This window comes from Podarcis muralis, chromosome 9 (assembly GCF_964188315.1).
Source record: "Podarcis muralis chromosome 9, rPodMur119.hap1.1, whole genome shotgun sequence".
Lineage (NCBI taxonomy): Eukaryota > Metazoa > Chordata > Lepidosauria > Squamata > Lacertidae > Podarcis > Podarcis muralis.
The window spans coordinates 42,576,264-42,603,085 of NC_135663.1; positions in this window are offsets into that span (position 1 = coordinate 42,576,264).

Sequence of the window (26,822 nt, forward strand, 5' to 3'; positions counted from 1 at the left end):
AGCAAGTGGTGTTGAGAGGCATGCTACCTACAATACTGGAGGTGGTACAAAGCCTAAGCTGCTAATATTGTAAGAGACTGTAAAACATTTGGCTGAGGAGGTTCCAAAATGGTCAAGGTTTCTGAAATTGTTTTCAGGAGTTAAGGAATGGATTATTTTTTTTAAAGCATTTCAGGCAGATTGTATATTTTGTTCTTTTTGTGGAGTGACTTTTTTGCTCTTTCCGTTGTTATCCAAACTGAGCTTTCAGAAACTCTGAATAAGTGACAACAGTCACCTGGAGCAATTTGCACCTTCTCTTTGCCTGTACATGGAGTTCTGTGGATTGTATAAGATGATCTTTGGTGATATGGAGTTGGCTAGACCTGCCTTGAAGCTGGCTAGTGCTTGCTATCTTTCAACATTTTGATTTCATGCATTTGACTCAGGCTGGTCGGTGTTGCTGGTTCCTCTTTTCCCATTTTCTTAGCCTCATGCCAGCATCATATTTTAAAAGTAGAATTATTAGTGACATTAAATACATTGAGAAGAAGTAAAATGTAGAAATTCTCTCTCTCTCTCTCTCTGAACTGGGCTCTGAGCAAGCAGAACAGCTTCTACATGTCAGGTCAGGTTAGCCTTAGCAAATACTTCCCTTGGTTTTCTAAGTTTCAAATATTTTCTTTTTCTGCTGTTTGCAGGAGTGCATGCTCTGTTTTCCTCTAGTTTTCTCTGCTGCCAAGGTCGATAGATCTCTGTCCCTCCCTGCCTGCCTCTCTTGCTGTACACCATATTACGTCTTTCTCAATGTAGCTAACTAATGGTTCTGCTCTAATTCCCCTTTACTGCCACATCCCTCCTTACTTCTTTTCATTGAAATCACTGCCCCAGACCAAATACAGTGGTACCTCGGGTTACATACACTTCAGGTTACATACGCTTCAGGTAACAGACTCCACTAACCCAGAAATAGTGCTTCAGGTTAAGAACTTTGCTTCAGGATAAGAACAGAAATCGGGCTCTGGCGGCGCAGCGGCAGCAGGAGGCCCCATTAGCTAAAGTGGTGCTTCAGGTTAAGAACAGTTTCAGGTTAAGAACGGACCTCCGGAACAAATTAAGTACTTCACCCGAGGTACCACTGTACAGATAAGAACTGGGACTTGTCAGATGAATGGAAGCATCTGGAAATAGACTCAGATCCCAAGTTCCAGAATTGTACATAGGAGGAGGGTGTGATATGGTGTCCCTGAGCCAAGTTACGCCCCCCGCTGCCCAGCAAATCTGAATGTGGTCTGGGATTCTGGTGGGGCATAAAAAGCTGATTTCACTCACCATCCAAAGTTTGGGAAACGTATGGAATGAGTCCTGGTATTTGTCCAAGACCGTTTTCCCTATTCCCATCACAATCAGTCCCACCACTTTCAATCTTTCTTGTGGAGTATTATTCATTATCTCCCTTCTCCATTCCTTTTCCTGGAGGAGAGCATGGTTGGCTGGCTGCAACACTGAACAGAAATACTCTACACTGCAGCACAGACTTGCATGCCTCATTTAAGTCATGTAAGATACTGCTACTTTACCCTCTCAACAGGGTACACTCCACAACTTCCAAACATTCCCCAAGTTCCTTTGGAGGCTACTGCCAATTACATTGCAGTTTATAATCTGTATGTTCCTTGCCTTCTAGTTGTAGTTTCAGAATTTCTCTCTCTAGGCTAGACAAGGGGGTGACACTAGATCAGGGGTCAGCAACCTTTTTCAGCCGTGGGCCAGTCCACCATCCCTCAGACCATGTGGTGGGCCAGAGTATATTTGGGGGGGGGGATGAACAAATTCCTAAGCCCCAGAAATAACCCAGAGATGCATTTTAAATAAAAGCACACATTCTACTCTTGTAAAAACACTAGGCAGGCCCCACAAATAACCCAGAGATGCATTTTAAATAAAAGGGCCCATTCTACTCATGTAAAAATACGCTGATTCCCAGACCGTCCATGGGCCGGATTGAGAAGGCGATTGGGCCGCATCCGGCCCATGGGCCTTAAGTTGCCTACTGCTGCACTAGATGTTTTCTCACTACCTCTGCAGCATTTTGTTGGAGTCATCTGGAGCCAAAGACTCCTCAGGGACCACCGTGATGCCATGCTTTGTTTATACTGTACCTCCTTTCTGCTAGCTTTGTAACTACCAGTGTTACTAAATCTCATAATCCCTGGGTAACTTGTGATGCTAGTGCCAAGTACGAGCAGTAACAATATGTGAAGAGGATGGACGGACAGAAATGCTGGAATCCTGGGGAGTGGGAGAAGTCTGGCAGCTCATGGGGTCGAAAGGAAAATTGAATCCCCTTGGGGATGTGGTGTGGTCCAATGGAACTTGGTCTAGATCAGAGAAAGCTAAGTGGCTTCTTTGGGAGGGAGCGATCAGTTCAGATTATTCCAAGCCAAGGCAAAGAGAACAATTGGAGGGGTTCACTCATCACTACTTATACTTATGCTTATACTACTTATACGTATACTCATACTTATTTATAATGATAGGACTAGGGATATCATAACCCAACAGAAATGGGGGTTGAAACTGCTAATGCTGTTATTCATCCCATGTACAGAACAGAAATCAATCCACCAAATACAACCAGTATTTGCTGTTTTTGTTTTCAGCCTGCAAATGTTATGTAATGAATGACACAAACACGGCCTTTTGCATTGTGTTTCTTTTGCATTGAAATGAATGGCCCTTGCACTGAAAGAAATGATGTTTAATAATGTAACGACAGTGAGCCAAATAGCAGTTTTTGGCAGAAGCCAAACTACAGCGGAATGGAAGCAACACTGCATGTGCCAAAAAAAGAATCAGAACAGAAATTGCTGGCTTTTTACATCTCTACATCAGGCATAGTTTTATTTTTGAGCTTGTTTCTGATAAGAACAACACAAAAGGCGGAAATTAAACCCAACAACTTGGCTTTCTTTCTCTTCCCACTTCTCTTCCCCCACAAACATCCTGGGAGGTGTAGCTATCACAGTCAGACTACAGTGATTCTCAAGGGTCAAACTTCAGAACAGGAAGCTAATTTGCAGCTCTTAGGAATAGCAAGAAAAAGAGGATTCTGGTGTGGTTGTTCCTGTTTTGGAGACAAAGATTAGGCAATTATCCTTGGGGCTTCCCTTCCCTGTTATGCTCTGAAATGCATACACAGTAAGATCCTACCCAATGCAGTACATTAAGTCATCAGTATGTGGTACAAACTTTGTACTTATTACAATACCATTATAAAGAAATCTATTATTTTTGTACAATAATACTGTATTTATGCAGAGACATTTGTATTTGCATAATTTATATTACAGAGCTGAATAATATTCAATTATTTACATTTCAATTGTTGAATTATTTAATAAGTATTTGATATACAGTTGGGAAATAAATCATTCATATGGAATTTTCACTTACACTCGGCTATTTCCATTAATTTTTTAATCAGTCTAACACAGTTCATTGCCAAGTATAACTTTAAATATGCATCTGTGTATATCTCCGTGTGTATATGTGTACCCATATTCCTTTGTTCATTAATTTGTACCTTTTCCTCTATTATCGGAAGAAATTATGGCCAATTCAAATATAATGGCCTCACGTGGAGAGCACAGAGTATCACTTATGCCTGATGACACTTCATGCTGAAAGTGCAGTGCTTGAAATTCACTTGCCATGCGAATCAGCCCTTAAAGAACCCTGGGGTTGGCAGGCTGAAAGATACCTCCTCCGCCTTGTTTTGCAGTTGGAAAAATAGCTATACATATCTGTTCCCAATCAAAAGAAACTCATTAGTTTCTAAATAAAACCACTAATTACATGTGAGGTAGCACATATTCTGATAACACCCAATTTGTGCAAAGCAACATCTACATTTCCTCTGTTATCTGCTTTTATTGCTTTTTATACTTCACAACAAATTATATCAGTTTCTTCTTATCTATAGACCTGCCTTCTCTGTGTAACACCATGCATTTCTTTTGCTTTGAGGTGACTGGGGCACTGCAAGATTCTTTGATTGCATCTTTTGTGACAACTGGCTACCATAGGCCAGTCTCTATATTTATGCAATGGCGGATGCTGTGGGCTGTGGAGGTTAGATCAAATCCGTCACTGCACTTTTGTTGCTCTAGGAAGGAGCCTGTGGTCTTTAGCCCCTGATCCAGAGGTCTGAGGTTCAAACCTAGCAGCTGCTGACAAAGGGCGGCTGTCACTGTGAGGAATGTCTCATGGCCTTCCAAGGAATACAACAAAAACAAGAAGTCTCAATAAAATTATTGATTCTGTGTTTACTCTGTGAACATAAGAATAGCCTGCTGGATCAGGCCAATGGCCAATCTAGTCCAGCATCCTGTTGTCACAGTGGCCAACCACTGTGGGAAACCCACAAGCAAGACCCGAGCACGAGAAAACTCTCCCCCTGTGGTTTCCAGAAACTGGTACCCAAAAGCATACAAACTCTGACTGTGAAGGCAGAGCATAGCCATCATGACTGGTAGCCATTGATAACCTTGTCATCCATGATGTACTGTGTGAAAAAGTACTTTCACTTACCTGTTCTGAATCTTCCAACATTCAGTTTCATTGGAAGTCCCCAAGTCCTAGTGTTGTAAGAGAGGGAGAAAAACTCTCTCTCCACTTTCTCTATGCCATGCATAATTTCATAACTTCTCACCTTTTACTCACCTTTTCTCTAAACTAAAAAGCCTCAAATGTTGCAACCTTTCCTCATGAGGGAGTCACTCCACCCCCTTGATCATTTTGGTTGACCTTTTCTGAACCTTTTCCAACTCTACAATATCGAGTTTGAGGTGAGGCAACCAGAACTGTACACATTATTCCAAATGCAGTCACACCATAAATTTGTATAATGGCATTATCAGCAGTTCTATTTTCAATTTCTTTCCTAAAGGCATGGAATTTGCCTTTCCCCCCACTGCTGCCACACACATCTTCATTGAGCAACTATGACCCCAAGGTCTCATTCCCGGTCACCATGCCCAGTGTGCTGGCACTTTTCAGGATATGAGATAAAGTCTACTGGCATGATTCGGTTTCCAACCGGCAATTATGAATGAAAGATGAGAACTCCCAGACAAAAGTCCATTTCCTCCCTCAAGAATTCAAAATCCAACTTGCAGATTGGTTCAATATATTTGTTTTCCATGATAAGATACATGGGTTTTCCGGAATTGTATTGTGTGTATATATTGTTCATTTTGATTATATTTTTGTTCTAAGGCTCTTAACTTATATATTTTTTAAAAAAATCAGTATGTAATTGCCAACTGAAACCTCCTCTCTGAGCTCCTGAACCACCTCTGCTGTGAGTTCCCAATGCAGCTATGGATGCCGGAGACAGAACAAGGAAAGAGAGAAATACCACTGACAAACACAAAGAGAGAAAATAAAAACTAGTAGGTTGTAAGAGAATTAAAACTGAAATGTGTTAAGGTACTGTTGCTTGCTTATTCATGCCATTTCTGGAATGGCAATCACTCCTGTGAATACAGTTGGTATTCACTGTTGCTGTTGTTTTCAGTTCCTAAACAATACGTTGTGATATGATTGATGACTCTTGCTCTCCCATTTCTATTGCACTTCCTTTGCCCTGAAATGAATGGTATTAAGTCATGTAATGATAACGTTGTAAACATTTTGCCATACTGGACTGTGAAATGAGTAACATAGATTTTTTTTGTCAGAAGCTCAACTGCGGTGGAGCAGAAACAGCACTGCATGTGGCAAAGATGGGAACAGAAACCGATGCCTCCTTACATCCTTATGAGAATGAGAGGGAGGAGCTCTTTTCACAGTTGGATTAAAATACACATTTGAAGCAGAACCAAGGGACCATTAGGCTCACCTTTGTACTGAGGGCACATATTCCGCAAAGTGGTATTTTAAGCCAAGAAATTATATATGCTTTCAGCAACATCAGCCCTATAAATAAATGGAGGAGGAATTGCAGATGATCATTCTTGCCCCCGTTTCCATCTCCGCAGGGTGTCAGTAGTGGGAACCAGGTCCACTTCTGTAAGCTTCTTGCATGTGAGCACACTCATCCATCCTTCTTTCACTATGTGATGCTAACTACATGGAGGATGATCATAGGAACAGGTCTAATATAGCCTGCTTTATCATAATTTCAAAATGCCATGGAGAGAAATGCTTCTTTCTTGAATATGTCATCGTTCTGGCTTTCCCTTGTGTACTTCTGTAGTAATTACAATCCATTATATCCAATTGAGATAAAGGCTCTAAAGAGCTATCTATTTCAGCATTAAACGTCCAGATGAATGACATTCAAGATTTTCTTTTGGGCAAGGGCTGCAATTTTAGTGGCACTTTTTTGCTGAATAGATTTTGAAGTATTATCCATTTTTATGTCTCTTGGTATAATCATAGTGGAGCATTGTGGCAGTGTGTTTCAAGGCATGTACTGTAGGTTTATGAGCCCAGAGGACTAATTCATTATTGTCCTGGTTAAAAAAAAATGTATGGTAAGGGTGGAAATTAAGTGGAAGGGGAATCAGTTAACATGTTTTTGAGTATCATAATTTGATATTCCTTGGAACGGTAGACACATATATTCCACCCTTACATACATTGAGATATAAGTTAATGTTCATTCCAAACTGTAGACTCACATCAGTGGTGAAGTATAGTCCCAGTTATACATTTAATTGACTTTCAAATGGTTAATACTCATCTATAATATGACTGAAGGGTCAGCTCTAGGCTTCTCCAAGTTCTTTATTTCCAGTTAGTTTTCTGCCTCCAATTGCAGTCTAGGCCCCATCTGCACTGCACATTTAAGACAGCACCATACAATTTAAAAGAGTCATGTCTTCCCCCAGAGAATCCTGGGAACTGTAGTTTATTATCACTGCTGAAAATTGCTAGGAGACTCCAATTCCCCTCAGAGAGCTACACTTCTCAGAGTGGTTTGAAAGTTAATCCCTCTTCCCAGTGAACATATAATTGTGGTGCTGTTTGGAGTCTTCTAACAACCATCAGCACCCTTAAGAAATGAAAATTCCCATGACATTTTTTGGGAAAGCTATGACTATCTAAAATGGTATGATGCTGCTTTAAATGTATGTTGCAGATGGGGCCCAGTTACTGAATAAATACAGCATGAAACTGACCCTTAAAATCTTAGTTTTGCCCCCATCCCAATGGAGGAATACCTGTGTTAGAATACAAGTGAAAAATATCTCCAGTTGGGCTATAGAATCCTTCCTGCAGATTCTCTTCTGCAAAATCCACATAGAAATGGTGAGCCCATTGGTAATAAAACATTTTTAAAATAATTTTATTGTTGTAAGCCACTGTGGATGGCCTTTGCCAGGGAAAGTAGTATATAAATATTTAAAATAAGCAAATAAAAGGTTGTAATTATGTTTTATGTTTTGTTGTATATAAATTATGGTACACCACCCTGATATTTTATGAGATGGCGGTAAATAAATATTTTATAAATAAATTAGTTTCTGAGTGGATCTGGAATTGAACATTTCATTCTGCATTTTCATGTGACAGTTAAAGCTACTCTGTATTTTAGATGCACCCAGAACCCACATGCTCTGAAGAAGTTTCATCTTTCTCTTCTCCTCCATGAATTAAGGCTTGTCCCATTTCACCACTTGAGGACAAACAGGAATTGCTGCTTCCTGCCTGCTCTGCCACTATAGCCCCAACTCAGCCCTAGATGAACTCAGGAGGAGCCGGGGCACACCTTAAAGTGTGGCTGCTCGGCTTGACAACTGGCATGCAGGAACGCTTGGCTCTAGTTGAACACAGTTCAAGACGACAGGAAGACGATTGGCAATGCCACATGCTGGAACGCATCCCTCTTGGTGGTGGAAACAGTGGGGCAGGCAGAGCGCTGCCTCTTGCACTTCCACTGCCTGTGGCATGCACTTTATCCTGCCTCATGGGCAGGCTGGCTTGGTATCAAACATTTGATCAGGATGGATTGCAGACTGCAGTTAAAAATAATGAGGGTATGCGTGTGTCGAGGGACGCGGGTGGTGCTGTGGGTAAAAGCCTCAGCGCCTAGGGCTTGCCGATCGAAAGGTCGGCGGTTCGAATCCCCGCGGCGGGGTGCGCTCCCGTTGCTCAGTCCCAGCACCTGCCAACCTAGCAGTTCGAAAGCACCCTCGGGTGCAAGTAGATAAATAGGGACCGCTTACTGGCGGGAAGGTAAACGGCGTTTCCGTGTGCTGTGCTGGCTCACCAGATGCAGCTTTGTCACACTGGCCATGTGACCTGGAAGTGTCTCCAGACAGCGCTGGCCCCCGGCCTCTTAAGTGAGATGGGCGCACAACCCTAGAGTCTGTCAAGACTGGCCCGTACGGGCAGGGGTACCTTTACCTTTACCTTTATGCGTGTGTACCTGATTGACTGATGTTGTAAGGAAACATTTTGAAGAAGATAGCTGCTTTCTCAAGAATTAATAATGATAAGGATGTAAAGTCATGCAATGCTTGAGAATGGCAGATACAAATGTCATCCTGAAAAATAGAAAATTATGAGGATCCTAATCTTGAAGATGTGTAGTGAATGCTAATACAGGAACCAGCATGAACTCTCATTTTGGGAAAGCTAACTGGAGTATTATTGTTTATGTAATTCATAATTAATATTTGTTGACCACTTTTCAATCATATTGTACGCCGAGGGGATCTAGAGTAAGAAAAAAATGAACAACATATCAGCAAAACCAAGCAATAATAAAGGCAGTAGACCACATAAAAGCCGACAGGATATATTTCTCCAGCTACTAAGTGTGTCCGTTGGAAATCTCATTCTAACAGTTATTACAAAATAATTGGCAGTGTGTAGGATTGCTGCTGCTGTAGCTGGTTCAGTAATGACTAAAATGCCTGTACATGGCAGAGTTGGTCCCTATCTCATTCCACCTTTCCTTTCCCCATCTTTCCCCATTCGGCTTCTCTGTCTAATCCTGAGCCATGTTAGAGATAGTCTATAGATCAAAATCACCCCAAGGATCAGCATCTCCATGATGAGTTTCTTGACTGCCAGGCGTATCATTTAGACCAGCTCCTTCCACGAGTCAAGGTCATTGGATCATGCATTTCCCCAGGTGCACAACCTACAGTAGTGATATTGTGGTACTAAGGAAACTAATTTTTTAATGGTGTGGTCAGTTGTACTACGTGATATAGCTTGAGGAGTGAAAAGGGAAGGAAATGCTATAGGCATGCCAATCTCTAGGGTAGTTAGTACTGAGATTAGATGAGTGGTGATTAGGGATGGAAGAGAAATTTGATTACAGTGGTGCCTCGCAAGACGAAAAGAATCCGTTCCGCGATTCTCTTCGTCTAGCGGTTTTTTCGTCTTGCGAAGCAAGCCCATTGACAGCTTAGCGGATTAGCGCTACAGCGGTCTAGCAGCTTTTCGCGATCAGCTGTTAAGCGGGTTATCAGCGGAACAGCTGATAGGCGGCTTGGCGGCTTAGGAAAAGGGGGGGGGAGTGAAAAAAACCCGCGGGGACGCGCAAGATTTTTTTGTCTTGCGAAGCAACCCCATAGGGAAATTCGTCTTGCGAATCGCCTCCAAAACGGAAAACCTTTTCGTCTAGCGGGTTTTCCGTCTTGCGAGGCGTTCGTCTTGCGGGGCACCACTGTAAATTCACCTTTAAAGATGAACACAGCGATCGTGCAGTTTCTGAAATAATACGTGGACTGAAACACAGACATCCATCAAAATTCACTTCTCAAATTTTGGAATGCATTTCTCCAGCCAAGTAAGGTCTACGAAAGGCATATGCTGGGGTTAAGTGTGCACTGAAATGCATAGATTAGTGGAAAAGAACACACACAAATGCATCACTTCAAGGGAAATCAATTTGCAAAAATGTGTATATTATGCAAGATGTCATACAAATGTCTGTATGGTGTGTTTTTTTACTAAAATGCTAGTAAACTTTCGTTTTTTAAAAAATATCTCAAACTGATGTGGAAATGTAGAAAACTGAATTTAGCACTGGAAAAATGAGAAACAAGATTCCCCCCTTTCTTAGTGGTGATACTGCCGATAGCTGCAATGGAACAACCAATAGAGAGGGAAACTCTCACACTTACCATTTGAGTTACTGTACTTCTATGCACTTTTCCATTCAACTGAATCCCAAAGTGGCTTACAAACGGTAAGTATCAACAGCCATAAAGATAATGGAAGAGGAATGGGAAACCAGTTTCCACCCAAGGGCCACATTGGGGGGGGGGGGTTTACACATGCCCTGGGGGGTCAGGTTAAGAGGCAAAAGTGGGCACAGTGAATGTGAATGTCACCTTTGTACAGTAGGCCAGTTTCCACACACCACTCTCTGTCTTCTAATCAAGCAAACAAGAAGCATTATTGGAGCTGAGAAACACATTCAAGCCGGGCAAAAGCATTATACGGGGGGCATAAAGCAGGGTCAGGGGTAGGGCTTGAGGAAGGGAGGGAGGCCTAGGGAAGGTCCTGGGAGCCATAGAGAGATGCCTGTAGAGCCACATGCGGCCCCTGGGCCTGAGGTACCCCATCCCTGTAACAGAACATCGGGTATGATGCAAAACTACTTGATTTTGGCTGCAGACACCAATGATTTTGCTGGCGAACTGCCACTGCTGGATGAGATGCATAACTGAAGGTGGTAGATGTTCCTTGTATGGGACTGATTTCATGCTGTTGTGCCCCAGTGGCATACCTGGTTAGTGTAGGATACTCAGTCTTGACGGCATATGAATTTGTTTGTTATACCCTTGAACCAACCAAATTGTTTGAGCTTCACAGCTAAGTGAAGATTTCAAGCTGGGATGTCCCACCAAGGCCTCTATCTCTAGCCACTAGTGCAGGGACTGTTGTGCCTCATTCAGAGCACTTGTTCTACTTCGCAGCAGACCCCCCCCCCAAAAAAAAATTGCCAGATCAGGACTATATGGAATTGGCGGAAATGACTGGCAGAATCCGAGACCAGGGAGAAGAGTTGGTGGAAGAAGACTGGAAGAAATTTAAAGACTATTTGCAGAAATATTGTAAAATTAATGAATGTTAAAATGATGTTGGATTGAAAATAAGTGGTATTGGTAACAAGTTTAATAAGAATATGCAAATATGGATTGATAATGGATGAAAATACATGGTTATGATAGGTTAAGATATAGAGTTAAGATAAATGAAAGAGGGTAAGGATTTGCTGAATGGATTATGTAAATAGGAATACAAAAAGGGGAGGTGTGAGGAGGTCAAGGAAACAAGCAAATGAGCTTAAAGATATTGAAAAATGGATTTATTTAAAAAAAAATTCTTAGCTATTTTTTGTATTTTGTACTTTCTTTTTCCCCCCTATGTATTTTTTTTTTGGTAATTTCTGTATTTTTCTTTTTATTTCTTCTTCTATGTTTTCTTTTTATTTTGTAAATCTCTGTTTTTATTCCTTTTATTCTGTAACCTTATGTTTTTTGTAAAACGCTAATAAATATTTTATAAAAAAAATATAAAATTGCCAGATCAATAAAACTTGGGGAAAGTGGAAAAGATTAAATAAGCTGCCAACTCAGTTTGAACCAACCCATGAACACCTGTGTATTTCTAGCAGCAAAGTCCCGTCTGCTCTTTATTCCTGTCAGGTGATGAGCCATGGCGAACAGCTTAGGGAACTTTGGTTATAGAAATAATAAATGTTCAAAACAACACTTCCCGGAACACATGCAAATGATAAATGTAAAAAGTGCAATCCTGGAGAATAATTTATAATCTCTGCGGCCACCGGAGCACTATGGCAACAGCAGCAGCTTGTTATGCTCAGGAAGAGAGCTGAACTTGACAGGTTTCAGCTACAGTTTTCAAGGAAAGAAATGTTATCTTGATTTTCCATAGTATACGTTTGTAATGATGCCCCTGTGGGCAAGCTGTCAGGTAATACATGTGTCATTTCCCTATATTCCCTTATTCCAAAGAAAGATGAAAATTGCCAAAAGCACATTTGTGCAGCGTGGCTCACACTGAAAACACAAATCTACCACATCTTTTAATGGCTGTATCCATAACACCTTAATAATGACACCGTTTCCTGCTGAAATGGGCCTACTGCTGCTGTATGAAGAACCCGGTTACATAGATAATGTCAAAACTGTGCAGTGACTCTACCAGTCATCGTGCTGATTGCTCTCCTGCTGAGTGTTGTGACAGCCTTTTCCCATTCAAATATTTGTAGCCTGTTTTGGAGCGGAGAGTAAAGTAGTCAGTCCTTCATCTCTGACAGAAACAGAATCGAACAGTTCCAGAATTGTGGGGTTTGTTTTGCTTTTTTAAAATGCTACTGCTTTTCTCAGAATTCCTTCCTGATAGATTTCAAGATCATGATAAAAGTCATGTTTCAAGCAGAGTTGTCAACCAGTTAAAGAATATTTACTATTACTATATTTATGTAGCACTTACAACTAAGAGAGGTGCTAAGAATTTTATAAGGAAAGACCCTGCACACAAACTTCTCCCCTAGGGAAATTTGACTCCATATATTTGCTGGGGCACAACAAGAAGCTCCGAAAAAAGGAGAGAAGGGGGTTTCTTTAATAGAGCAGGGTTGAGGAAAGGGTATAAATGTGTTGCCTGAGTCTAAGCCAGTAAAGCTCACTTTGCCTCAGCTAGGCACCTTGCTCAAGCCCCTGCTGCCTTGATGAATACTGTGAGGTGGAAGGCTACATGAGACACTAGGCAAGAGGGCAATTGCCCAGCTGCCAGCTCCAGGCTACAGTTGCGAAGGGAGGCTGGTTGGAAGTAGAGATGTGACAGAGAAGTTTGAGAAGGACGGTGATAAGGGAGAAGGCCATGGTGATGAGGTTACTGAGGAAAAGATGAGGGCAAAAACTCTCCACTTATTTCCCAGTCCTCTTCCTGTCCCAGGTATTTATTTAGTTAATAAAATTTATACACTGCTTGATTGTAAAAGCAGGTTTTCAAAAAGTAGGGTCCCTTCTGCTTGAAGAAGACATTTAACAGATCATGGGCATGTGTTGGGATTATAGGGATGCGTGAATTTTATTTTTGTTAGGTATCACAATATCCATCCCCCCCCCAACCCAAAATAAACACTGTGGTTTTAAATTTTATTTTTAGAGTTATCTCATGGCTTTCAGAGAGGAGCAGTTGAGGTGGTGGTTGTCCCAGAGTTAGTTCCATGCAGCCAACTCCAAAAAGGTCTGCTACAGTGCCTCTTCTTCAGATGAGCGTGGTATAAATTATTACTATTACTATTATTATTATTCCTGCCTTGAGCCTCAGCTGTCCCTAGAACCAGATCCAAGTATTTCAGAAGTTTGGGTAAAAACTGCCTTCAGTGATTCCACGCCTACTATGTGGCAGAAGGCCAGGGTTGGCTCAAAACATTTTGTTGCTTGAGGTGGTACAGCATTTCTACCTAGTCCATTCTAGTCAAGGGGCAAAATACCCAAGGGCAGCCAAGTTATTTTGGCACCTGAGGCAGAAAATCTCACAGGCACCTGAAAGTTAATATAATATTGTTGCCTTTTTCCTAACTAACAATTTTCTCCCCTGTCATGACAAATCAGTTGTCTGAGGTGGCTGCCTCATAGTGGGGCCAGCTCTGGGGAAATCACCAGAGAGCATCAATTAATTGATTAAACTTACAGCTGCACTTTATTAAAAGTGCAATTAATGAGACGTTGTGAGGTTTTGAAGGGAACATAAGGAAGCATAACAGTGGAAAAAACAGAAGTTACCACCCTGGTTGGGAAGGGGAGGACCACTTTTAATATTTCCTTTTACATCCCCTGTTGCAGTAATAAATAAAAAAACTCAAATAGGCACAACAATTAAACATGTGGCAACTCCACTGATTATTTCATATCCTTCAAGTGTCCTGATTTTCCAGTGACAATCCCAGCATTAAAGCTGTCCCAGTTTCTGATTTGATTCTGGAATGTCCTAATTTTCTCCTCCCCTTCACGTCTCAGAGAACAATTAAAAGTGGTGTGTGTGTGTGTGTGTGTGTGTGTGTAGATGAAAATATGGAGTCCAAACCAAGGAAGGAAATGGTGAGGCTGGCATATGAAGTCCTTCCAATAATTTTGAAGCAAAATGTATCCAAACCACTTTAAAGGTAAAGGGACCCCTGACCATTAGGTCCAGTCGCGACCGACTCTGGGGTTGTGGTGCTCATCTCGCTTTACTGGCCGATGGAGCCGGCGTACAGCTTCCGGGGCATGTGGCCAGCATGACTAAGCTGCTTCTGGTGAACCAGAGCAGCACACAGAAACGCCGTTTACCTTCCCGCCGGAGCGGTTCCTATTTATCTACTTGTACTTTGACATGCTTTCGAACTGCTAGGTTGGCAGGAGCAGGGACCGAGCAACGGGAGCTCACCCCGTCGCGGGGATTCGAACCGCCGACCTTCTGATCGACAAGTCCTAGGCTCTGTGGTTTAACCCACAGCACCACCCGCGTCCCCCAAACCACTTTACCTTCCTTAATTGCAATGCTTCAGCAGCCAGCCAATTTTGGAAACATGTGGAGTGCTGATGGAGTCTTACACTGCAAATCTTTGCATGTCTACTCAGAAGTAAGTCCCAGTATATGAAATAGGGCTTACTCCCAGGGTAAAGACTGTACAGCTTTACACTGCACAGTACTAAGCATTTTTACTCAGAACTAAGTCCCACTGAGTTCAATAGGATTTACTCTCTGGTTTGTTCCTAGTCATTCTCACAGTTGTTGTTCTTGTTGTATCCTGCCTTTTTCCCTGACAGGGACTCAAGGCAGCAGCTTACAGCTAAATTTTTATTTCAATCCATTTATCTGTTGAAGGTTTGTACATGATCTCTTCCATTGCACATTTTTTCTTCATGACAATTGTGTGTGGTAGGTTCAGGGCAGATGTTGTAATTGGCTCAAGGTGACAGGTGTATATGTGTAGAAGACATCTATGTCTGCAACGAGATCAAACACAGGAGAGGTTTCCTGATATAGAATAGAATGTTCCTGTTTTTATCTGAGAAATGTTGGAGGGTATGTTATATTTATTTTATTTGCATTTAATTTATTTAATGGTCTTCATTTAATTTATTTAATGGTAAAGGTTGCTTTTTTGAGGGTGGGGGAATGCAACTAATAAAAAAATCCATGATCAGTGAACAATAAATAGACCATTAATAAACAAGACCAGAAAAACAAATTAGAACAGTATCAACTCGGCAATAAAAAGATAAACAATCTTGGAAATGAAAGGCCAATAGAAGAAAAACTCTCAGAAATCCTTGCAATATATTACCATGATGTAGATCTGAAGGAGTGGATTTCAAAGCCACAAACCTCACTGACTGATCGAGTCAGCACTTGAGGAAGGCCTCTGGTACTGTTTTCTCATTCAGAGGTAGAATTGAGGCAGTCCAGCAAATAACTTTAAAATGAGGGTTTGCTGATTATCAACAAATTCTGAGTTGAAATAAACCTCACAATAAAACTTGCAGTCCTAGTTTCAGGGCTTTCAATATTTTAGCCAAAAATTGCCAGCCCCCTGCGATTTGGGACTAACCGTTTTGTATTACTACTTTTATCCTATTGAATTGCCCAGCCTTTTTTATTTTAAGTCTCTGGTGCTATTGATTTGAAGGTGCAATAAGTTGAAAGACCCAGTAATTGCATTCCGTTCCATCTGCTATGTGCCTGATGCAGGTTATTTGGCTAATTGCTCACCTGTTTGCTGCATTTTAAATGCCATAAAGTAGCATTCTTTTCCATCTATGACATTTAATGGGTTGCTTTTAAGTTCAATCCTTTCTCTTTCGCTGCATATTTCTTAGCTGCTTTCACTCATATATTTCTTTCTCCCTTTGCTATGTGATAATTGCTCCTGGGATACAATAATCAGCTTGTTAGATTGTCAACTTGTCACACAGCATGTTAATTTCACTTAGACTTTATTAATTTCACACCCTCTAGCAGTTCCATTTTAGCCACCTTTGTTCCTAGCAACTCAAGCTGAGAGTCTATTTAAACAATGTATTGCAATGTTAGTGTGGGGTTTCTTTTTTCTAAATAGAGAGGACAATTAATGGGTGGCCGTATGTTATCAAGAAAATGAGGTATGTGAGCCAATCAGACTTTTATTTTTTCTAGGTGAGATGTTCCGAACGCCTAAATTGCCTTGGCTCCTATTTCACATTATAACTAATTTACATATCTATATAAACACCTAAATTAAACCAAATATTTTATTTATTTCTATTTTTAGGTTGTTTTTCTTCCAAAGGTCCTTCATAACAGCTTACAAGATAAAAGCAAATAAAATCCAAGATTAAAAATAATGGGTAAAAAAAAAAAAGTTCCATAGAGGGAGAAAAATAAGACTTCCTCTGTCTGATTTGTACCTTACAGAAGTCATTAATTCTTCTACAATGCAGGCTACACCTATTGAAATTCTCTTTTTTAGGGCCAACAAGACAGCAGTGTAGGACTGCCATATGTCCAGGATTTTCCAGACATTACCGGGATTTCAAAGGTGGAAGTGACATCCGGAATTTCCGGAAGGCGGTGGATCTTTGGCGAGTAAGCCGAGAAATCACGGGTTTTTGTCATTTTCGTAAATAAAAGCTCAACAATTTTAGGGGTTTTCTAAAAAGACAACAACACCTCAACAACTTTCATGGTGTCCAGATCTTTTCCTCTTGAAATATGGCACTTCTATCACATGTGCTGTACAGTGGTACCTCGAGTTACATACTGTCAGGGGTTCAGGAGCAGAGGCAAGGGCAAGGGAGGAAACAGAGAGCGAAGGGGAGGAGGCAGAAGAAAGGATGAGCGATGACGACGACCCGAGATCTCCGAGTCTCTCCAGTGAGTCGGAGGATTCACAGAAAGGAGCACCAGTGGCCAAGGCAAGGGGGGAGTTTAGGGGGGGCACCCCAGGGAGATAGAGCCAGAGGGGAATCAGAGGAGAGCAGTTGGAGATCGGGTCCAGCGTCACCGCCAGAGAGCAGGGAAGAGGAAAGGAGCCAGGGGGCAAGCGCTGGCAGCTCACAGCAGGAGGGAGGGCACGAGTCAGGGGTGGCCACACCTCCATCTGGGAGCGAAGAAACGGTTAGACGGAAGGTGGAAGGTTGGGCGCGCGCGCCAAGTTCAAATGCACAGGAAGGAGGCGCAGTAGGCAGCCCGGAAAGAGAGCCGGGTCCTAAAGCCCGGCGCAAGGAGACAGGAGAGTCCGGGGGGTCAGCGTCCGAAGAATCCCGGAAGGAAGAGACCCAGGGGGGCAGAGGGACCCAGAGAAGAACAGTCAGGCGGAAAAGGTGGAGCAGGGCTAGGATATTAAGTTGGTGTACGAGGGGCGGAGATTCAGACGGAGCTTCGCCGATCTAGCTACTAGACGTAGGGTTGCACGCAGCAGCTTGAGAATGGAAACTGTAACTCAATAAAGACTTTTACTTAATGACCGTTGGCTAGCGTGATCCTCTGTGAGCTAGGATCTTGAAGCAACCCTGACAGTAAGCTCCGTCTCTCGTATTGTGGGCATCTACAGCCTCGAGGAGAGGAGAGAAGCAGGTGCCTACTAGTGAGCTCACGAACGGCAGCCGACATGACGGCTGAACAGCAGATAGCGGAACTCAGAGAAGCAGTGTCACAGCTGAATGCCGAGGCTCTCGCATCCAGGAAGAGAGAGGAGGACGCAGCTGCCGCCTACAGGGATCTCCAGGTCAGGTTGGAAGTGCTTACGAAGCAAGGGCAACAGACACCCAAACCAGAGGGGATTGGGTTGGGGAGACGCACAGGCGGTCTGGTCTCTCACTTCGATGGGAACCTGCAACAGTATCCCAATTTTAAAGCAGACGTACTGTGTGCACTGCAACTGCTGAGTAAAGATTTTAGAGATGAGCAAGAGAAAGTGGGGTTCATCATGTCTTATTTGCATGGGGATGCCAGAGCATGGCTGCGCAATTTATGGAGGGATAACGATCCGGCGCTCCAAAATGCGAATGCCTTTATTAAAGCGATGGATGCGTGTTTTTTATCAAGCATTGACGTGGATCTTGCTCGGCAACAGATTCATGGACTGAAGCAGGGAAGGGCCAGCGTACGGCAGTACCATGCCCGCTTTTTCGCCTTGGCCAGTGCCCTAGAATGGGACAGAGATGCGACCCCTGTAAGAGACCTTTTCTGGGAGGGACTAAACAGCTCTGTAAAAGATGAGATTGCGAGGGGGGAGAGACCCCGGACCACCCAGGAGGTCGTGCAGAGGGCGCTGGCAGTGGGGGTACGGCTGGAAGGACGTCCGTGGAGCAGGGACGAAGGGCGTGGAGGGCGCGAACCAGCCAGGGGCTCCTCCTTCTTTCCCAGAGAAGCAGCACGTACGCAATCCACGCCTCCGCCAGGGGGAGGAGCTGAACCGATGGAGGTTGGAGGTGCCAGGGCTCAGTCAGCAACCAGAGCCCTAGCACCAGCAGCAGTGAAAGCGAAGCCTCCTAGAGGGAACAGGAAGTGTTACGTCTGTGAGGAGCCAGGACATATGGCGAAAGAGTGTCCCCAGAGGCTCCACAAGCTCACTGCAGCCTCAGCAATGGCGACTGCAGCAACGCAGCAAGGAGAACCACAGCAGGGAAACGACGCGGTCTGGCTGGAGGAAGAGGCACTGGGGCCCAGCCAGACGTATTAATGATGCAGTCCCCAGAGATTTTACAGCCCGTGAACCCCCTCCCGCCCAAACCAGTGGTGAGGCTCACCGCGTCGCTCCAGCTGCCCAATGGCATCACCATGGACGTGCCAATCACCATTGACTCAGGCAGCAATGCGGACTTTATGGGGCAGGACTTCGTCAACCAGCATGCTATACAGTTGCTGCCGGCCACACTGCCCCTGCAGGTGGTCACGGTGGATGGCAGGGAGCTGCTAGGAGGGCAAGTGGTGCAGCAGACGCCACCGATGGTGATGCGACTTGGGAATCACCAAGAAGTCATCAGCTTCAACGTCACTCAATTGTCGGACACGCCCATTGTGTTGGGCATGAGTTGGCTGGACAAACACAGCCCAACGCTGGCTTGGTACCAGAGGCAGCTGACCTTCGGCTCTTCCTTTTGTGCTGAACACTGCATCGTGCCCAGGCAGGAAGGAGAGGAAGAGGAGTCTCAGCTACTGCTAGGCACGCTGCAAGCGATTCCACACAAGTACGCAGAATTTTTGGAAGTTTTCTGCGAGAAGGAGGCAGACAGGCTACCCCCTCACAGGCCATATGACTGCAAGATTGACCTGCTGCCAGGGGCGGCGCTGCCTAAGGGGAGACTGTATTCCATGTCAGAGGACGAGCTGCAAGAACTCAAGGAGTTCATAGATCATAATTTGGAGCGCGGTTTCATCCGAGAGTCCAAGGCGGTGGGAGGCAGCCCGGTGTTCTTCGTTAAGAAGCGGGATACGCCCCAAAAGAGGCTCGTAGTGGATTACAGGATCTTGAACAGTGTGACTAAGCCGTCGGACTTCCCCATGCCCCGAATTGACGACCTCCTCGCAAAGGTGCGGAAGGGCAGAGTGTTCACCAAATTGGATCTGCGAGGTGCGTACAACCTCATTCGCATGCGGGAGGGAGACGAGTGGAAAACAGCCATGTTCACGCCACTGGGGACCTACGAATATAGAGTTATGCCTTTTGGATTGCAAAATGGCTCCCACGTTTTTCAAGCATTCATGCATCACGTGTTGGCGGGACTTCTCTACAAGACGTGCGTCTGTTTCTTAGATGACATCCTGATCTTTTCGGAGTCGCAACAGGAGCATGACAAACACGTCAAGGAAGTACTGAACAGGCTGAAGCACCATAGGCTCTACGCCAAGCTGGAGAAGTGCCAATTTGACGTGACGGAGGTGGATTTTCTGGGCTACAAGCTGTCTGACAAGGGGCTCGCCATGGACAGCGCCAAGGTTCGAGCGGTGTTGGATTGGAAGAGCCCGCGCAACCGGAAGGAGGTCCAACGGTTTGTCGGCTTTGTGAACTTCTATCGCAAGTTTATCAAGGGCTTCGCTATGCAGACGGCGGCCATCACTGACACGCTTAGCTCCAAGAAAAAGAAGTTCATTTGGACAGAGCAGGAGGAACAGTCCTTTCAGGCACTCAAGCGTCTCTTCGCGTCGGAAGAGCAGCTGCTTCATGTCAACCCCAGCAAGCCGATGAGGGTGGAGACTGACGCCTCGGACAGAGCCGTGGGGGCGGTCCTGCTGCAGAAAGACCCGCAGGGGGTGTGGCGACCGGGAGCGTTTTACTCCAGGAAGCTCAGCAAGTCCGAGCAGAACTACACCATATGGGACAGGGAGTTGCTGGCCATTCATGCAGCGTTCAAGGCGTGGAGGCACTTTCTGATCGGCGCCAAGCACACGGTGCAAGTTTGCACGGACCACAAGAACCTAGAGCACTGGCGCACGGCACAGTTCCTGAACCAAAGGCAGATACGTTGGGCTGAGTTCTTTGCGAACTTCGACTTCCGAATAGAGTATGTCCCGGGGGACACCAACATCATGGCGGACGCTCTCTCCCGCAAGCCACAGTATCTGGAGGAAGCAACGCCAGCGGCCGCCATGCACATCTTCGCACCAACAGTGTGGGCGTGCGCCGCGGCAACCGTGGATCTGGAGGCGGTGCGACGAGCGTTGCAAGGGGACTCCTTCGCGCAAGCAAAGATCTCAGAGGTGCAAAGGGGCAAAGCAGCGGCCGACGGTTTCCAGCTAAGAGATGGATTGCTCATCCGTAAAGGGGCCATCTACGTGCCGGGAGACGAACTTCGCGCCAAGGTGCTGCAGCAGCTGCACGACGCGCCCACTGCAGGGCACTTCGGCAAGGAGAAGACGGTGGAACTAGTAGCCAGGGATTTCTGGTGGCCTGGAATGAGAAGGGAGGTCGCGGACTACGTGGCGAGGTGTGACACCTGCCAGAGGGCGAAGCCAGTGCTTAGACCGCCGGCCGGACTGTTGGAACCGCTGCAAACTCCGGCCGAACCTTGGGAGAGGGTGGCCCTGGACTTTGTCACGGATCTGCCCAGCTCGAGGGGCAAGACGGCAGTGCTGGTGGTGGTGGACTTGTTCTCCAAGATGGCACATTTCATTCCGTGTGCGAAGGTGGCCACGGCGGAACAAACCGCCAAACTGTTCATAGACCACGTGTTCAAGGTTCACGGTCTGCCACGGTCTATTCTGTCCGACCGGGGGCGGCAGTTCATCTCAAATTTCTGGCAGCGGCTGATGGGCTTCCTGAATGTCAAGATCAACCTGGCGTCGGCGAGACACCCGCAAACCAACGGGCAAGCAGAGCGGGTCAATGCCATCATGCAGCAGTACTTGAGGTGCTATGCAAATCAACAGCCTGCGACGTGGGTGGATTACCTGCCGCTCGCCGAGTTCGCTTACAACAACACGAAGCACGTGTCCACGGGGGTCACACCGTTCTTCGCCAACAACGGGAGGCACCCCAGAACCTTCCCGGGACTGGAAAGGCTGGGGGAAGGGGAGCCGCAGACGGCAGATGCGTTCGCGTCGGAACTGCAGGAAGTCCACGATCAGCTGAGGCGCCACCTGGAGCTGGCCAAGCACGCATACAAGGTACAAGCGGACAAACGCAGAAGGGTTGGCGAAGAGCTACGCGTGGGGGACTGGGTCTGGTTAGCAGCCCACGCAGTGCCGGCCAGGTCGTTGGCCAAGAAGAAACTAGGGCATAAGCAACTGGGGCCCTATCAAGTCGAAGAGCAGGTCAACCCGGTGGCCTTCAGGCTGGCGCTTCCGGAGGGTTCCAGAATGCATCCGGTATTCCACAGATCGGTGCTCACTCCCTACAAGGCACCGCACAGGTTTCAGGAACCCGGAACGGCGCAGAGTCCGGCCAGAGACAGAACAGGGCACGCAGGAGTGGCACAGAAGGAGCGCATCAACGAAGTCACAGAGATTTTGGATTCCAGATGGGGGGAAGAAGGGGTAGAATACTTTCTCGCCAGGGAGGGCACCCCGGCCAGTGCGAACAGTTGGGTGCCGGACTACGCCTTGGACGAACCTCTGCTCAAAGACGAGTTTCATGCCCTCTTCCCACATAGACCGATGCCAGCAGACTTTTTCGACGACTGGCTTTTCACACCCACGCTTTCGGGCAGCACGTTCCGGGGGTTCGACTCTGACGAGGACCCGATACGAGACGTCCGTTCCCCGGAGGGGTCGCCCTCGGGATCTGCCTCAGAACCCTCGTATTGGTGGGACGACAAACCAGAGGAACAGTGGCGCAGGAAGTGGCAAGAAGGTCCAGGCCGAGCAACGCCGCCTGGAGGAAGCGAGGGAGAGACGGACATGGACATTTTCGGGGACGATCCAGGTTTCGAGCACGGCGGCACAGAGATGGAAGCAGAGGTGACCGTCGTCGACGAGAGAAGGGAGGAAGAACCGGAAGACTTCGGAGGGAGGCCCGCTACGGGAACCGAACGGTACCCGACATTCGTCTCCTTGACGCAGCAGCACCCAGCTCCAGCACCGGAAGGAGGGGAAGGGGGAGTGGGGGGCTTCGAGGGGGGGATGGATGTCAGGGGTTCAGGAGCAGAGGCAAGGGCAAGGGAGGAAACAGAGAGCGAAGGGGAGGAGGCAGAAGAAAGGATGAGCGATGACGACGACCCGAGATCTCCGAGTCTCTCCAGTGAGTCGGAGGATTCACAGAAAGGAGCACCAGTGGCCAAGGCAAGGGGGGAGTTTAGGGGGGCACCCCAGGGAGATAGAGCCAGAGGGGAATCAGAGGAGAGCAGTTGGAGATCGGGTCCAGCGTCACCGCCAGAGAGCAGGGAAGAGGAAAGGAGCCAGGGGGCAAGCGCTGGCAGCTCACAGCAGGAGGGAGGGCACGAGTCAGGGGTGGCCACACCTCCATCTGGGAGCGAAGAAACGGTTAGACGGAAGGTGGAAGGTTGGGCGCGCGCGCCAAGTTCAAATGCACAGGAAGGAGGCGCAGTAGGCAGCCCGGAAAGAGAGCCGGGTCCTAAAGCCCGGCGCAAGGAGACAGGAGAGTCCGGGGGGTCAGCGTCCGAAGAATCCCGGAAGGAAGAGACCCAGGGGGGGAGAGGGACCCAGAGAAGAACAGTCAGGCGGAAAAGGTGGAGCAGGGCTAGGATATTAAGTTGGTGTACGAGGGGCGGAGATTCAGACGGAGCTTCGCCGATCTAGCTACTAGACGTAGGGTTGCACGCAGCAGCTTGAGAATGGAAACTGTAACTCAATAAAGACTTTTACTTAATGACCGTTGGCTAGCGTGATCCTCTGTGAGCTAGGATCTTGAAGCAACCCTGACACATACGCTTCAGGTTACATACTCTTCAGGTTACACACTCCGCTAACCCAGAAATAGTGCTTCAAGTTAAGAACTTTGCTTCAGGATAAGAACAGAAATCAGCCTCCGGCGGCGCACCAGCAGCAGGAGGCCCCATTAGCTAAAGTGGTGCTTCAGGTTAAGAACAGTTTCAGGTTAAGAACGGACCTCCGGAACGAATTAAGTACTTAACCTGAGGTACCACTGTATATGCCAATGTCTGGGTGCTGGTTTTTTTTCAGTTAAAAAGTGACTTAATGTGTCAGGGCTAGGAAGGACCTCTGTCAGACTTTGGAAAACTGCTGAAGACATGAATGTTGTGTGGCATTGACCAGCAGTCCATATCAATATAAAGCAAGATTCGCTGCCTTGTTTTGCTGAGAATTAGCCAACGTGCCTTCTGTCACATCTCCATTATATTTTCTAAAATGATTACAGTTAAATTAGGGATTTTGTATGTCTGGCAAGTGCTTCTCTGGTTCCTGTGGTTATGTGTTGTTTAACCCCTGCTGCCGGTTACATAGTGTGAAGTGATTCATGTTATTAATTTTAGCCTGGTGCCCAGTGGCGAGAAAGGCTCTGTTCTCATGAGGTATCCCAGTTCATTAGATTTCAACATGGAACTTCAACATTATCAGTCATTTTGAATCCCTGGTAACGTCGTTGATTTAACATGATTTGCGGATTCAGAGAGGCTATCTGTATTGTTTTTGATGCACAAGTTTTCCTTTTATTAAGATTCAATTTATAATTAAAATGTTTTGAGAACAGTATTTAATATGTGCAGTGTTCTCACTATTCTATACACTGAATAGCTGCATACTTTGCCTTGGGATGTCTTAGTCTCAGCAGTTTCAACACCTGGATTTCTGCTTTACACTGTTTTGATTGGTGGTGTCCTCTGTTCTGAATATCAGTCAATGGGCTACCCCAGCTGTGTCATGGAAAATAGCACCTTGATATACCTTCTTTGAGGACTGATTTGTAGGAGAAAATGGCACTAGGTTTGGAGGGGAGAATTCTGTTCCTTAAGACAGTGTTTCCCAACCTTGTGCCTCCAGCTGTTTTTGAACTACAACTCCCATCATCCCTGACTAGCAAGACCAGTGGCAAGGGATGATGGGAATTGTAGTCCAAAAAGAGCTGGAGGCACAAGGTTGGGAAACACTGCCTTAAGACACAGCCGAGATTTCAGATTTGTTTATAGCCCACCTCGCTTCCATTATGAAGCTCAGTCACTAACCAGACTGAAACCTGATTAGATTCAATTGCATCATGTGCCCTCAAACCATGCTTTGGGACTGTGTCAGAGAGATTCTATTAGGGCTGGGAGAAGACTTTGTTTGTCTGCTTTTCATAGCAGAATGGCTGGGTCTGATGCTCCCAAACTTGCTTACAAATCGGAACACGACTCCCAGTCATATTACACACTTCTCTAGATTTTGCAATGGTCTTTTGCAGGCATCAGCAAACTTTTTCAGCAGGGGGCCGGTCCACTGTCCCTCAGACCTTGTGGGGGGGGGGCTGGATTATATTTTTTTGAGAAAAAATGGAACAAATTCCTATGCCCCACAAATAACCCAGAGATGCATTTTAAATAAAAGCACAAATTCTACTCATGTAAAAACACGCTGATTCTCAGACCGTCCATAGGCTGGATGTAGAAGGCAATTGGGTTCTTCATAGCTATATTTCAGTTCATGTAGTGTTTTGGAAAATGTGAATTAGAGAGGTTTGCCTTTAAATGAGAACTGAACTGATTTTCTCCTCCTTCCTACTGCCTAACAGCCAAACAATGGGACCTCTGAGCAGTTGGAACAATTGGGCAGTATAATTATTACTCTGAGGGAAAGGGGTGCTACTTAGATCCTTTACCTGCAAAATATCCTGGGCCAAGCCTACCAAGAGGTTGAAAATGCTCAAGCTCAACTGAAGAACCATTATTTCTATGTTTTGAGAGGGATGCAGCTAGTATAGCATTATAATGGTCAAAAACAAACATTTTAATTAGCTGATTGACAGTCATTTATCATTTTTTAAAATATAGATAACCCAGTAACTGAATTTATTTTTTTCCTGTCACTACTTGTTAAATCACAGTAAAGGATACATTGCAACTTCTAATCGTGATGGTTATTTTTTAATGTAAGGTTTTAAAAAACTTTTTGGGGAAAGGTTGCTTTTTATTTTTCTTGAGTATATATAAATAGAAATTTTTCATAAGAGAAAGCTCCAAGGTTCAACAGCTGCTTTCAAATCTCTTTGGGCATTCATGCTGCATTCTTCTACTTATTATCCAGCAAGCTAGTCGGCTCACAACCCTGCAATGTGGGACCCAGTAGGGCGTGAGTTGTCCTGTAGTGTGTTCTGTATTCTGCCTCATTAAAAATATGCTAATTTAACGGTCACCTGTGGATTCTTTTAAACTGTTGCATGAAATTATCAGAAGATATAGTATTACAAGTTGAAAAGATGCTGAAGCTGAAATCTCTTGAATTTTATAAAGGGTAGAAAAATGGGGAACCTCATCCTATCTTGGTGTTCCCTCTCGACGTGACCACTGTCACATTTATTGTTCAGCATCTACACATAACATAAATGAGATAAAACCTGGGACCTTCTGCATACATCTCCAGTTAGGGCTGGGACAGAGTCTTGCCTGAAACTCTGGAGTGTCAGGCTGTGTAGACAATGCTGAGTCAAATGGACTATGGGTCAGATTCAGTATAAGGCAGCTTCCTATGCTCCTAAATAGTTTTTGTATATTGCAATGATGATTTCCTGCCATCCCCCACCCCCCGGTTTTTGTATTCAGGATTTGTGGCTAGACTATCTCCCCTTTTCATTTCCTATTATAATAAAACACTAGATCCAAAGCATCCTTTATAATAAATTACACTTTTTAGTGTCCGCCTCAGAGTGCTTATGCCTAGCTTAGGCTGGTTTATCAGTTATGGCTGTCCCTGGACTGGGATAGCCTGAACCTCAGTTATCCATGCTGTGTTGCCTTCCATTTGGGCTGGCCGGGCTTCCAGGCAGCCAGGCAGGGCAGTGTGGCCCTGCTTGTCTCTGGTGCAGTGCAGGGTCACTCCAGTGGGGTTGGCGGTGAAGGCTAAGGTGCCACAATGGGCTCTTTCACCCTCCACTCCCTGTCCACACGGCAACGAGCTGCTACTGCATGCAACTTTAAAGAAAGTACCATGGGATGGCCAGGGACTGGGCTGGCTTTAAAAGGGGATTTGACAAATTTATAGCAGAGTGGGCTATCAATGGCTACCAGTCATGATCCTATGCTCAGCCTCCACAGCTGAAGGCAGCAATGCTTTTGAATAGCAGTTGCTGGAAACCACAGGAAGCAAGAGTGCTCTTGTGCTTGAATCTTGCTTGTTGGACTCCCACAGACATCTGGCTGGCTGCTGTGAGAATTTGATGGGCCATTGGTCTGATCCAGCAGACTCTTCTTCTGTTCTTA